The following is a 13,079-nucleotide window of genomic DNA, read 5'->3' as shown; positions in this document are numbered from 1 at the left end:
CACAGACAGAGAGAGAGAGAGAGAGAGAGCGCGAGCGTGTAAAAGAGAGACAGTTGCCCTTTAAAGTAGTCTGTCTCTGCGCCGTGTTGTTCTGCAAGCTCTCAACTCTGCCTAAACTCTTTTGTTTCCTTCACAAAGCCTCTGAGCGAGTCCTGACAGTGGACATCCTCTGTAATTAAGGTCTCTTTGTCTCTGAAAATGAACTCATGTCAGGGAGATTTTAAATCATAGCTTAAACCAGGCAGGCCAGCAGAAAGCTTTAACAGGGCCCTCACAAAAGAGAGCTGTCTTCCAGCGACACACCAACCACTCATTTAACTGGGCCTTTTTATTCTCTTGTATATAGCAATCTCCTATGCGCTCCTTATTTAAATTCACCATCGCTAAGAGGTTTCTGAGCTCCTAACATTGTTTGTTTTGTACTTTGCATGCTGTACAGCGTCTCTGCAGACAGGCGAGGAGACGGGGGGGGGGGGGGGGGGGGGGCGCCTACAGGCGATGACTCAAATGGCGCAAATGCCACATTTTTCTGACAAATCAGAAATTCAGATTTTACCACATAGGCAATATTTCACAACCGTTGATGGCTCGGGCCCGTGATGATAAAACAAGTCAGGATCCTGGACAGAGTCTAGAACATCTGTCCAGCCAGACAGGTCATCTGCTGCTAAGATCAGGCTTTAGTTGCCACTTAATGCAGTTTAAATATCTATCCAAACCTTTTGGTCTTTCCCTCTTAGCAAGGCTCAAGTGTTTCTAGAGAGGAATCGTCAAACAGGCCTGGTTTTACTGAGGCATTCGCTAGACAATGATTTAACCTAATTCACCTTACGACTGGTCATCCATTAACGTGTATGTAGGTCTACAAAAAGTCTAAGCAAACAATTTCCTACTTTAATACCCGATGCTCTTCGAATACTTTGTGATACCATTATGCAAACCACACGACCGCATGGAGAATGGATGTGTGAGGCAGAGACACAAGCCGTTGTTTACAGACGTCTGCATTAGCGGTCCGCAGGGTTCTAACACGCTGTTTCCGTAGAAGGGAAATTCAAACACTCAAATCTTGTTTTGCTAAATCCCAGGTTATAAGCAGTCCGACCGATCCCGATTTGAGAACGCCTTTCCTTTCAAGCGCCCTGTGGGTGTTTTGATGAATCGAAGCATTCATGTGAACCAAATCATTTTGGTGAAAATCGTGCGCGCTAATCCTCACCCATGTTCCATTAGATGCTGCAGTTTCAACACTCAAGAATCTCATTTCAAATATTTTTGGCCACGGTTCTATTGTTCATGGCAAGCGTGTATGACACTCTCGGTAGATAAGTCTGACGGAACAGCCGTGACGCTTTCTCTCTGTTATTTTCCCCTATTAGGGATGAAGTTGTAAGACACCCAGCTCACGATCGCGCTCCCCGTGCTGGAGACGACGTGCTACAGCGCGCACCAATCAGCACCCAGCAGCTCGTTTAAAACGTGAACATATGATAAACATCTGAAAGGTGTGCTCCCGAGGGACTACCCATAATCCTCTCCCTGCGCTGTGATGCATAATGCAGAATTGTGGGATGCCTCTGGGTAAGGACCGAGGTCCCGGAGACATCTCGCGGGGGACGACTCTGATGTCCCGTAGGTAGAGAGAACGTAGGACGTGCCACAAGAGAACCGTCTGTCAACGCTCACTAGCTTCACTTAAAAGATCCCCACAGTCACAGGATGTAAGCACAGCAAATAAATAAACCAACACAACTTAAAGTTTCTCTGCTTTTTAATTCTGGTTGGAGAACATCTCTACAATCTGCTGTAGAAGGACATTAACTGGATATCTACATCACCAAAGTGGAGACGTCTTCTGTGCACCCAGACTACACGGAGAATGAACTGTGTCCTAAACCAGGACAGTTAAAAACAGAGAGCGTGAGACGTACGAGTGTGTGAGAGACACAAGGGTTTAGGCTGATCATACGTATTCATACAAGATCTTCACATTCTCAACCCATCTCAAATCCCCTGGTAAGAACATGAAGGCCCTCTAAGGCCAGAAACCCAGCATCTCCATCAGGTGGATCTGAGCCTAATTAATCCTCCAACCTCAAACACCACAGACCAACGTCGCTAACCAAATCAAATTAGATTTCACTGAATTATCAGACGATGGCATAACGAGAACATTGTGCTTACTAAAGCCCATTTTGAATTAGAAAGCCATTTTAAGTTTAAACGCTATTGGCCTTTAAAAAGAAAATGTCCATTCCTCTTCAGTGTCAAGGAGGCAAAGCAACCAGTTGCCAAAACCAAGCACAGACCCAGGAACTCCTCTCTCTCCTCTCAGGAAAGGGCGACTGTAATCGATGTGGGCTACCCAGAGCTCAGAACTCCGCACGTCGACCGTCAGCTACACGTTCCCTGTAATCGTGACCCCTTCACATGAACAGATTACAAATGGATTGAAAAATAAAAAAAATAAATATTTTTAGAAAAAATGAACATGGCTAGAAACAAAAAAAAAAAGAAACAAAGAGAGAGAGAGAGAGAGAGAGAGAGAGAGAGAGAGAGAGCAAAGAGAGAGAGAGAGAGAGAGAGAGACCTGGACCTGCAGGCATCAGCAAGAGTCTTGGGGGTGTGTGTGTGTGTGTGTGTGTGTGTGTGTGTGTGTGTGTGTGTGTGTGTGTGTGTGTGTGTGTGTGTGTGTGTGTGTGCGTGTGTGTGTTTAATTATCACCGAACACACACATTTCCTCATTTACACTCCATTTCATGGCTGAGAACCTGAAATGATTTATTCATGCTTTCCAGCACCATACTGGACCACAGACACAGCAGTGGCCAGTGTCTGTTGGCGGGTGCAGGCCGGCCCGACGCCCAGAGCTCGGATCCCATGGAGCGGTCCCTGGGCCCACGGAGTCAGGTCCGACTCTTCAAGCTGTGCCTGAGCACCTGGAGAAATCCATCAGTTATACTCAACTGAACTGAGGCTGCTAGCGTCACGTGAACCGCGCGCACACCCACGTGAACCGCGCGCACACCCACGTGAACCGCGCGCACACCCACGTGAACCGCGCGCACACCCACGTGAACCGCGCGCACACTCACGTGTGTGCCGTTTCACCAGCGCTGCGTTAAGGCACGAGTGCCACAGACTGAGCACGTGAGATCTGGTGTAGTGTAGTAGGCCACGCCCACTTCCATCAGGATGGCAGAAAGGAAGAGACAGACAGAGAGAATAAGAGATAGAGAGGAGGAGAGCAGGAGGGAGAGGGAGAGAGAGGGAAAGAGTGAGAGAGAGAGGAAGAAAGAGGGACAGAGAGGGGGGGGAGGAGAGAGAGAGAGAGAGAGAGGAAGAAAGAGGGACAGAGAGGGGGGGGAGAGAGAGAGAGAGAGAGAGAGAGGAAGAAAGAGGGACAGAGAGGGGGGGAGGAGAGAGAGAGAGAGAGAGAGAGAGAGGAAGAAAGAGGGACAGAGAGGGGGGAGAGAGAGAGAGAGAGAGAGAGAGAGAGTCCATCCCTGTAAATGGAAGAACATTTCTTTATGCTGTATCAGCTCAACCTATTAGTCCTCCATCACACACACACACACACACACATATACACACACACACACATATATACACACACACACACACACACACACACACACACACACACACACACACACGTATCAGCTCAACCTAGTAGAGTTCTCCATAACACACACACACACACACACACACACACACACACACACACACACACACACACGTATCAGCTCAACCTAGTAGAGTTCTCCATAACACACACACAAACACACACACACACACACACACACACAGCTGTATAGTCCACGCAGCCTCTTCCTGACCCTACTGACGGTGACCAGCTGTAAAGGCCCGTGGCGATAGCCAGTCCCCTCCTCCCGTTGTCATGGAGGGTATGCCCGTCAACATTACGGACGCTGCCACGAAACAAGGCATTGTGGGAAATGGCTGCAGAGTATTTCTAGCGCAGAGTGTGAAAAACATTAAATGTTTAAACCATGACATTCACAATGAAGAGACACACACAAACAGAGGTCGCTGAAAGTACTGCAGACAATCCACACTGCGCGCACACACACACACACACACACACACACACACACACACAACACAGGCAAATGCCGGTCAGTCATCACACTTAAATGTTTCTCACACACCCACGTATGTGTTTACACACGCACACACACACACCGCTCAAACCTTTACAGTCCTTCAAAGAGCTGTAATTTCTCTGTGTTACCGACAGGCACGAAAGTGCACGTTGCCAAAAAACTGAAGCTAAATGCGACATTTTCTAAACGTATTTATTTATCCCAGCTGCTAAAAAAATGGCCTTGTCAGAGCAGCGTGTAATTTAGGTGGTGGGACGAAAATCAACACGGAGCAGAAGAGACGTCACACTGTGTGTGTGTGTGTGTGTGTGTGTGTGTGTGTGTGTGTTACATCACTTATAAAGTGCTTCTGCCCTTCAGGCATTTCAGTACTAAGCAGCAGAATTGAGATTCATCGTGGAAACACGTGACGTCCCACCAGGCAGCCATGTTGGTCTCATAGGGGATGGTGCTGAGGGAGGGGCGGGGCTACAGGAGATGACTCATCTTATCACACCAATCAGCTGCCGTTTGAACTAAGCCACGCCCCTTTTCCTCATCTTTGGGGTGTGGACGCAGAGATCTCAGAGACAACAGTGTCTCACACTGATCTCACACTAACCTAGAGCTCACTTCATTACCACAGAGTCTGAAACCTCATCTTTTAATACCAGCTACATAAACAGCTGACGTTGTACGTGTTTTCTATAAATAGATAATCATTACAGAGTTGTGTTCAGTTGGTAATCTCTAAAACGCTTAAATGGCCATCCAACATAAAGAAGGCTTTCAGACGGCCATTAAAGGAAGGTCTGATCACCAGGAGACGTCTGGGGGGCGATTACTGAACGACTCGTTCTTAAAACGGTATTAATAAAAGATCTGTAAAGATCTGCTTGTAAGGATTATGTGCACAAATAGGAAAGTCTTTGTTGAGATTTAATTTAATACTATAACGCATTATGGAACACAGTAACCAATTGAATTCAATTATAAAAACACTAAATAAAATATATAAATATTAAATATGTGGAAACAAACAAAGAAAAAAAAAGAACAGATTCTCCACAGGGAGGGGGGGGTGAGGGGGGGTGAGGGGGGGATAAGCTGCTTAACTCAGTGTGGTTCCCCACACGGCCAAAACACGAGGAACACATACAATAGCCTCCAGTTTTAGCAATTGTAAGTCCCAACCAGGTAATTTAACTGGACAACACAAACTTGATCAGTGCTGTGTGCATCAGTGCTGTGTGCATCAGTGCTGTGTGCATCAGTGCTGTGTGCATCAGTGCTGTGTGCATCAGTGCTGTGTGCATCAGTGCTGATCCAGCACTGGGACCTTGAACTGCGCACACACACACACACACACACACACATGCACATACACACGCACATACACATACACAGGGAGTGTCTGTTTCTGTCTGTAGGATCTGAACTCTTTTTTCCATGAAGCACTCCAGTCAAACATGCTGTAATGACTTTGGTGAGCACACAGAACACACATCTATGTGTGATTGATAAAATAATGAATTCTCAACAAGCGTCTCGACACACTGCCCGTCAGTCAGGCGGTGGTCTCATCTGACTCCTCAGCACAGAGGAGAGAGTTGTTTTGATCCATTGTAATCCTGAGGCTATGGGAGAATCCCCATGCAGTCAGGGAACAGGGTGACGTAGGGGACCGGACCGGGCCGGGCCAGACTGGAGGTGTTCGTGGCGGAGATCAGGGGAGGAAGCGTGGAGGCTGGGAGTCGTACCGTGTGCGGAGGCGAACGCTCAGGCTCTCTGTGCTATGCTGCTGATGTCATGACAATGAAATCTCCTTTTCTGAGCAATTACACAGACTCACACACTATCGTACACAAATGACACATCGATCTCTTTCACAAGTCAGTAGTCCACTTATCCATACACAGACACACACACGCAGACACAGATATACACACGCAGACAACCCGACACATGCACACAAGCACACACACAGGTTCAACACAGTAAAGAGTCCACATTAATTCAATTAATTCACTAAATTAACACCTACGGTGTCCGCCGGAGAATCAGACCTCATATAAACTGAACAAATTACCATAATTTTAAATAAAATGGTTATGTTCAAAACTTACATGCAAATTCTTTGCAGGTGATGACTGACACCTGTGCTGCACCAGGACACCAGCTACTACTCAACCAGAGGCCCGTCCAGATATTACGCAGCCTTGAATTTCTGCTTCTTTTAGGTTTGTTTTGGTTTCACGAAAGTCGACCGTCTTTGCCCGTCATGAACATTACATTACAAACTGCACTGTAGTCTTTGTAGTACTGTACTGGAGGTGAGGACAGTGCTGCTTGAGCATAGTGGACATGAGTAAAGTACTACATTTCCCAGCAGCCCCAGGGGCTGGGTCCCTCACCACCCAGGTGTGCTCCATTTTAGACAATGGGCTACAGGGTTTATTCTTCTTGTTTTATGCTGGTCCTGCGTCCTTTTATATAAAAACTGTTGCCAGAATATTTAGTAAAGAGAGAAAAAATGTTGCTGACAGCGTCCGCCTTCTGCATACCGAGTGCTAGAGCACATGTTGGTACTTTGTAATCCAACTCTACACCCAAGACATTTTGAGGCATTTAGTTTGATCCCATCTGGACAAACATGTCCAGGACAAACAGCCAGGCTGCCAGTGACTTCATCTATGAACTGTGATCCACGTCCTTGAGGCTGTGCTAGAGCGTGCACTATCAGAGAGAGTTCCTGATCTGTTCATTAGTTGAAAAGCAGCCCCCCCCCCCCCCGCCCACCCCCACATCATGATTAAAGCAGTCATTCCATCATTTCATCTTTCTATGAACTAGAATGTATGCCAAGAACATAGCCGAACATATACGGAGTATACCACTGAGTTTGGGCTCATTTTACATGTCTAATGTTTGATTTATTCAGATTTATTCAGTTTCATCACCCCATGCTTTCCTGCCATTTCCACTACCTTGGTTCTCATGAAAAGATTTGAAGAAGAAAAAAACCCCGACTGATGCCAGAAACACAAACATTCACATCACAAACTGCAAACACCAACATCACAAACACCAACAACACCAACATCACAAAGACCAACATCACAAACTGCAAACACCAACGGTCATGTCACACAGAAATATGTAAGATTTGTACCCTGCACCTACCAAATTATAGATATGTGTGCAGAATAAGACTGGCCTTCAAGACCTGAAAAGACTGGCCTTTAAGACTGGAAAAGACTGGATAAGACTGGCCTTTAAGACTGGATAAGACTGGCCTTTAAGACTGGCCTTTAAGACTGGCCTTTAAGACTGGCCTTTAAGACTGGCCTTTAAGACTGGCCTTTAAGACTGGCCTTTAAGACTGGCCTTTGAGCAACTTCTTTCTTAGACTGAAGTCCTTAGCAGTGAAATTGACAGTGGCATATAAAAATATAAACATGTCCCCCTGCACACAGATGAAAGCCACGAGCAGCAGCCGACGTCCCTTCATAGCCAGAGCCGGAGAGCTTACAGGACGGGTGGGTACACGCCGGGCCGAGTCCACGCTAGATCTACAGGATCATCACCAGTTTACTGACACACGCCTGCAGTCCCTGTGCGGGAGACAATGGACAAACAAGCAGGTAGAAGAGGCCGGACTCCCAACACTTCCTTACATGTACCTGGCAGAGTTAGCATAGCCTCTAGCTCCCCTACAGGTTGGACGTGGCATTACACGCCCTGTATAGAGTAACTGTTCTACAGGAGATAAAGGAGGAGAGTTATGACGATCAGACCAGCGGCTGATGCTGCCTAAAAAGGGCTATAATGGAGGAGGGGTGGAGGAGTGTGTTGTTCTGTCATGGACACATTCCCAACCTTCAGGCTGAGCCCCAGAGATAGACGACCCCCCCCCCCCCCCAGATCAAAACACACTCCCGTGAACTGGTTCGGGTGGTGTAAAAGATGAATGAATAAATGGTGTGGTTTTGGAGACAGTCGTATTGTGATGGTGGGTGTTGAATTGGTGTGGGTGTACGAGGCCCTGCTGGAGATCGGGGTCACTCTCGGGTGGAGTCTACGCTACAGACAGACCGTAGCATAAACATCCACTCTCCACCAAAAACCCTCTGAACATCTGTGTAACTCCTGACAGACCACGTGCTTTGACCCCAGAACTTAAGTGAAGAAAAACATGGTATTATACTCTACAGTTGTATACATGACCAATTAATCTGGCCTGGCTGTTAATCCCTCTAGGATCCCGAGTTCCGGCATATTCCGTCCCCCGTGTCGGTCTGAAGAACGCAGAGCACCACACAGACGCCTGAACGACCCACTTCACTGCCGCTGGCGTTCAGGCGGGCTAATTGGGCACGGTGTTGATATGCCTGATATATTTGTCACCATGGCGATAAGGCTGTAGAACTAAGAGGACCCAGAGCCTTATTTACCCACAATCCTCTTCAGACGCTCCTGTCAGTCTGAGGAGGTTGACATGATTCACTTCCTCACAGTCAGTGTGGGCAAGCAAACACGTATTATAGAGGTACACACTTACATTCTTCATTATAAAATGATACACACTTAATTATAGTTGGAAGAAACAAGAGAGAGAGAGAGAGATAAAGGTAAGTGTAAACAGTGTGTGCGCGTGTGTGTGTGTGTGTGTAGGTCTGTTTCTCACCACTTGTGTTTTTCTACATTGTGTTCAAAAACGCAAGATTATAATTAAACATGTTTGAAACCAGAGAGATGAAACTAATGTAATTATGCACAGAGCCAGACTTTAGCATAAGTGTGTTTGTGTATTAGTAAACAAGTTTTTATGATGCTGGAAAACTATAATTTTCGTTACGTTGCACCATTAAGAGACATAATTATAGTTAACTGTACACAACCTAATGCTGGATACTGAGCTACAGTTACAGGTCACTGTAACTAGAAAATAAAACACGCAGAATGTTCATGCCAAACCAGATAATCTAACAAATAGTACCACACTAATTATTCCATAAACTCTGTTCAAATATTTATGCATACACAGTGGTTTAAACTCTACAGACTCTCCCTGGTCTATAACCCAACGTAACGCTCAACTACTGCACCCTCCAATACACACACCACAGTCATTTAATGATTACTTCTAGTGGCAAGAAGTGATCACTTGTATATTTAAACTATTACAGTAGATTACAATAGATTATTTTAATTTTTATGTGAAAGAATCAGTCTTAGCATCTCGCACTTATCTAAGGACCAAAAGCTCCAAGTGAAAATCCCTTGGTAAGTTGTATCAAAGACCTCCATCTACAGTTGGCAAAGAATATACACGCCCCCCTAATAACACAGCAAAGTCATTTACAGCAAACAATCAGACTGGCCATGAAACACACGTCTGTTTGGGCTAATTGAGGTTCTGTATTTCCCAGAATGCTTTACAATGACAAAGTAAACAAGGACAATGAGAGCGGATGTGCAACATACACACACACTCCCCTCTCACTCCCCACTCACTCCTACACCCCTCACACTCCCCCACACACCTCACACACCCCTCACACTCCCCCACCCCTCACACACCCCCACCCCTCACACAACCCTCACACTCCCACACCCCACTCACTCCCCTCACACTCCCCTCACACTCCTACACCCCACTCACTCCCCTCACACTCCCCTCACACTCCCCCCTACACCCCTTTCACTCCTACACCCCTCTCACTCCCCACTCCCACCCCTCACACCCCCCTCTCCCTTCTCACACCCCTCACACACCCCTTTCACTCCCCTACTCCCCTCACTCCCCCCACACTCCCACTCACTCTTTTCTCACTCCCCTCTCACTAAATTACACACTCCCCACTCACCCCCCTCCCCCTGCCCTCCCTCTAGAGAGAGAGGAGTGATCTGGTTGAGAGGACAGCATGTGTTTCTTATTACACACCGGACAAACGTGTCACTTCCCCATTCAACACTCAGCAGGTCTGAAGAACAAAGCTACAGTATGAAACTGTGTGAGTGAGTGTGCGCGCGGCTGTGTAATTAGCATCTTTTTAATTAAATGCATAAATGCAGGTTTTGTGCTTTGACTGTGAGGGTCACTCCGAGGACAGAGAAACGTGTGACTAATTAAGACCTAAAATCCATCCTGCTCATTTTTTTCCGTTGTTGTTCTTTCTCAGATCAGTGGGAGTCAAGAGGAGATTTTTTTTCTTTGTTTACCGTCACGGCATGACACAGGAGCGGGGCACTACATACGCCAGCCTGCTAATTAACTTTAAACCGGCATCGGAAAGTAACTGACACTACAAAAACACAAACGACAGGCAGAAATGTTGAAAGAAGGAAAGAGAAAGCGAGAGAGAGAGAGAGAGAGAGAATGATGCTAAGGTTGGTAGTCTGGCTAACACCCCTTACGCTGCTGAGGATAACTCCAGGGGGCACTTGGCCGTTTGTCAAACTAAGCTGAGAAATGTTCATTTGAGATAACACCACTAAACGAAGTGCTTGAATCACTATAAGGCAAAGACTTCAGTGCCTTATCCTGTAACATGTTGAGTGAAAACAAGCTTTGCTATTTATATTTAACTGACCGTGACACCATTAATACACACTCCTACAGTACACAAGGTGTATAATCACAATCTTTCATAGCAATGCACATTAATACGTATTACACTTTCATGAGAGATTTCAATTCTTGGTGACATGTCGTCAATAATTGATGGATCTAGTGTGAATAATTGATGTGTGTGTGACTGGAGCATCATTATGGAGGACTGGGGGGGTCTTAACAGGCTGGCGAGCTTCTTCATCAATAAGTGATGAGTTTCAGGACTGCGATCCATCGGTGGGTAAAGACAGATTAACCCACTACTAAACCTGGAGACTTTACAGCCGAATCTGACACCTTCAAACAGCAGCGACCAAACCTGCAGGCAGAGGGGCGGGGCTGTGGGCGGGGCTGTGGGCGGGGCAGGGCTCCACTACCAATAAGCCACTTTATCTCCACCTTTCCATGACCAACATCATCCCAGCATTCGATTTCCCAGCTACGAGGGTCGTGTGTGAATTAAACTGGTACCACACCCAACATACTGGTGCACTAAGGACGCACCACCGAGCTCCAGCCGAGGCCTGTTTAGCATCTCAGCTGCGTTTCCAGCTATCAACGCCGTTGTTTTAACATTCAGAATCCTATTTATTTCCATCTAAATTACACAAGCGGGTTTAGCCCCGCTCCTGAGCTGCGGGGTCTCACATATCAGCAGACACGTCAGAGCCGTGGGGCGCTAGTGGGCCACGTCCTGCTGATAAGGACACCCACATGAGGGAGGACGGGGGGGCGGTGGTGATCTCCAGGCTGGGGAACATACCACCAGAGCAGGTTCAGAAGGTTAGTGAGAAACGGCCTGCTTGGTTGTCATTTTGTTGGAAAGCCCTTGTATCCTGGCTCTCATCTTTCATTTCTCTCCCTCCCTCTCTCCTCTCGTTCTCACCCCTGTGGGTGCTGGCCTCTTGTGGGGTGACATCTGTCTGATGCCGATATGTGAGAGCTCACCAGCGCCCCCCTCTGGGGAAGTCTTTCTCTCAGAAGACACTTCTAGCCCCTCCCTTTCTCCGTCCCTGTCTCTGGCCAACAGCAAAAGGACCGGGACTCGTCCTGCAGCCCGTGATAAGCAGGCAAACACAGTCGGCTCCAGGAGTAATTATACCTGCCATGCTGTGCCTTTATAGCAGTGGTACAAAGCTCCTTAAAGCAGAGCTCTGCTGACCTGTCCAGCTCACACTGAAACCCAGCACACGTGTGCCGGTGGGCGGAGGGAAGAGGAGATGACACGTACCTGGAGATGGACACGTGAGCGTGGAGGAGGAAGACCTCTGGCCTACAGGAGGAGGAAGACCTCTGGCCTACAGCAGTGCTTCTACATCACGCAAACATGAGACCAGACATGTATAAAGTATTAGAGACCCATACTTGAGTAAAAGTACAAGTACTATCAAAAAAGTGACTTCAGCAGAAGTTAAAGTGTTCTTTAAAAACTTTACTTAAGTGAAAGTACAGAAGTATTCAGCAGTTTTTGTACTTAAGTATCACAACTTCTGAAAGTAAAAAGTATTGTGTTATGTATTAATTTAAAAAAGCAGTCAAAGTTTGATCATCACATTTTCTATATATCACTTACAAATCAAAGCTGTCAAAGACAAACACAAGTGTTCTGTATGTACAAACAAGTAGCAACTTTAAAAACTGGGCTTAACACTTCGTACACAAACAGATAACCTGTTCCGCTACCTCGTAGGTTTGACGTTAATTAATCTGAGAAAACGAGGTGTATTTTGGACGTAAAATCCGTCCGTCGGGTTCCAAGGGTGAACCTACTGCCCTGCGTTTACCCTCAATAAATACCCCCTATAAATACAATACACTATAATAATGGACACATGATTAGTCAGCATGAAAAGAGACACAGATTACTGTTACTAAAAACACAACTCAACGTGACATCGCCTTTATGATCGCCCGCTAATGTTAATACTGCAGCAGTCATGAACATAATTAGGTTAGTTAGCGAAGATAACCTAACTGTCTTCTGTGCGTTATTTATAACTTACATTGATGTTTCTTCAAGTTCGAAGGTGAATATTTGAAGGTGATATTTCACCCTCTTTAGGGAGACAGAGATAGCGCTTCATCCTGAATTTACTTTCACTCCGGCAAAACGGACCTTGGAAGCGCCGCACAAGTGATTAACTTCAGGTGCACGACCTCGCGACGCGACCACGCGCGGGGCCAACGCGCATGGGCGGGGCCAACCCGTATGGGCGGAGCCACCGCGCATGGGCGGAGCCACAGCGCATGGGCGGAGCTAAGGCGATTGTGTCATTTTTGCTGCGCGGATCTTTGCGCCAGTCGCGACGCTGTCAAGTATATCTAGCTTAGCTCACGTGTTTAGTGAAGTCAGGCAG

General features: G+C 46.7%; 1 long non-coding RNA gene across 1 annotated transcript in view; it reads right to left on the bottom strand.

Annotated features, from left to right (window-relative positions):
* LOC143483078 (uncharacterized) overlaps window positions 1-12,823 on the bottom strand; it is a 60,888-nt gene extending 48,065 nt beyond the window's left edge. The window contains exons 1-2 of the long non-coding RNA XR_013122380.1: window positions 12,726-12,823; window positions 11,954-12,034 (exon numbers count right to left, since the gene is read on the bottom strand). This is a non-coding gene — a long non-coding RNA (uncharacterized LOC143483078). The remainder of the gene's footprint in view (window positions 1-11,953; window positions 12,035-12,725) is intronic.
* Window positions 12,824-13,079: the final 256 nt, after the last annotated feature.

Source organism: Brachyhypopomus gauderio, chromosome 19 (assembly GCF_052324685.1).
Source record: "Brachyhypopomus gauderio isolate BG-103 chromosome 19, BGAUD_0.2, whole genome shotgun sequence".
NCBI classification, from domain to species: Eukaryota; Metazoa; Chordata; class Actinopteri; order Gymnotiformes; family Hypopomidae; genus Brachyhypopomus; species Brachyhypopomus gauderio.
This window is presented reverse-complemented; position numbering and strand designations above follow the sequence as displayed.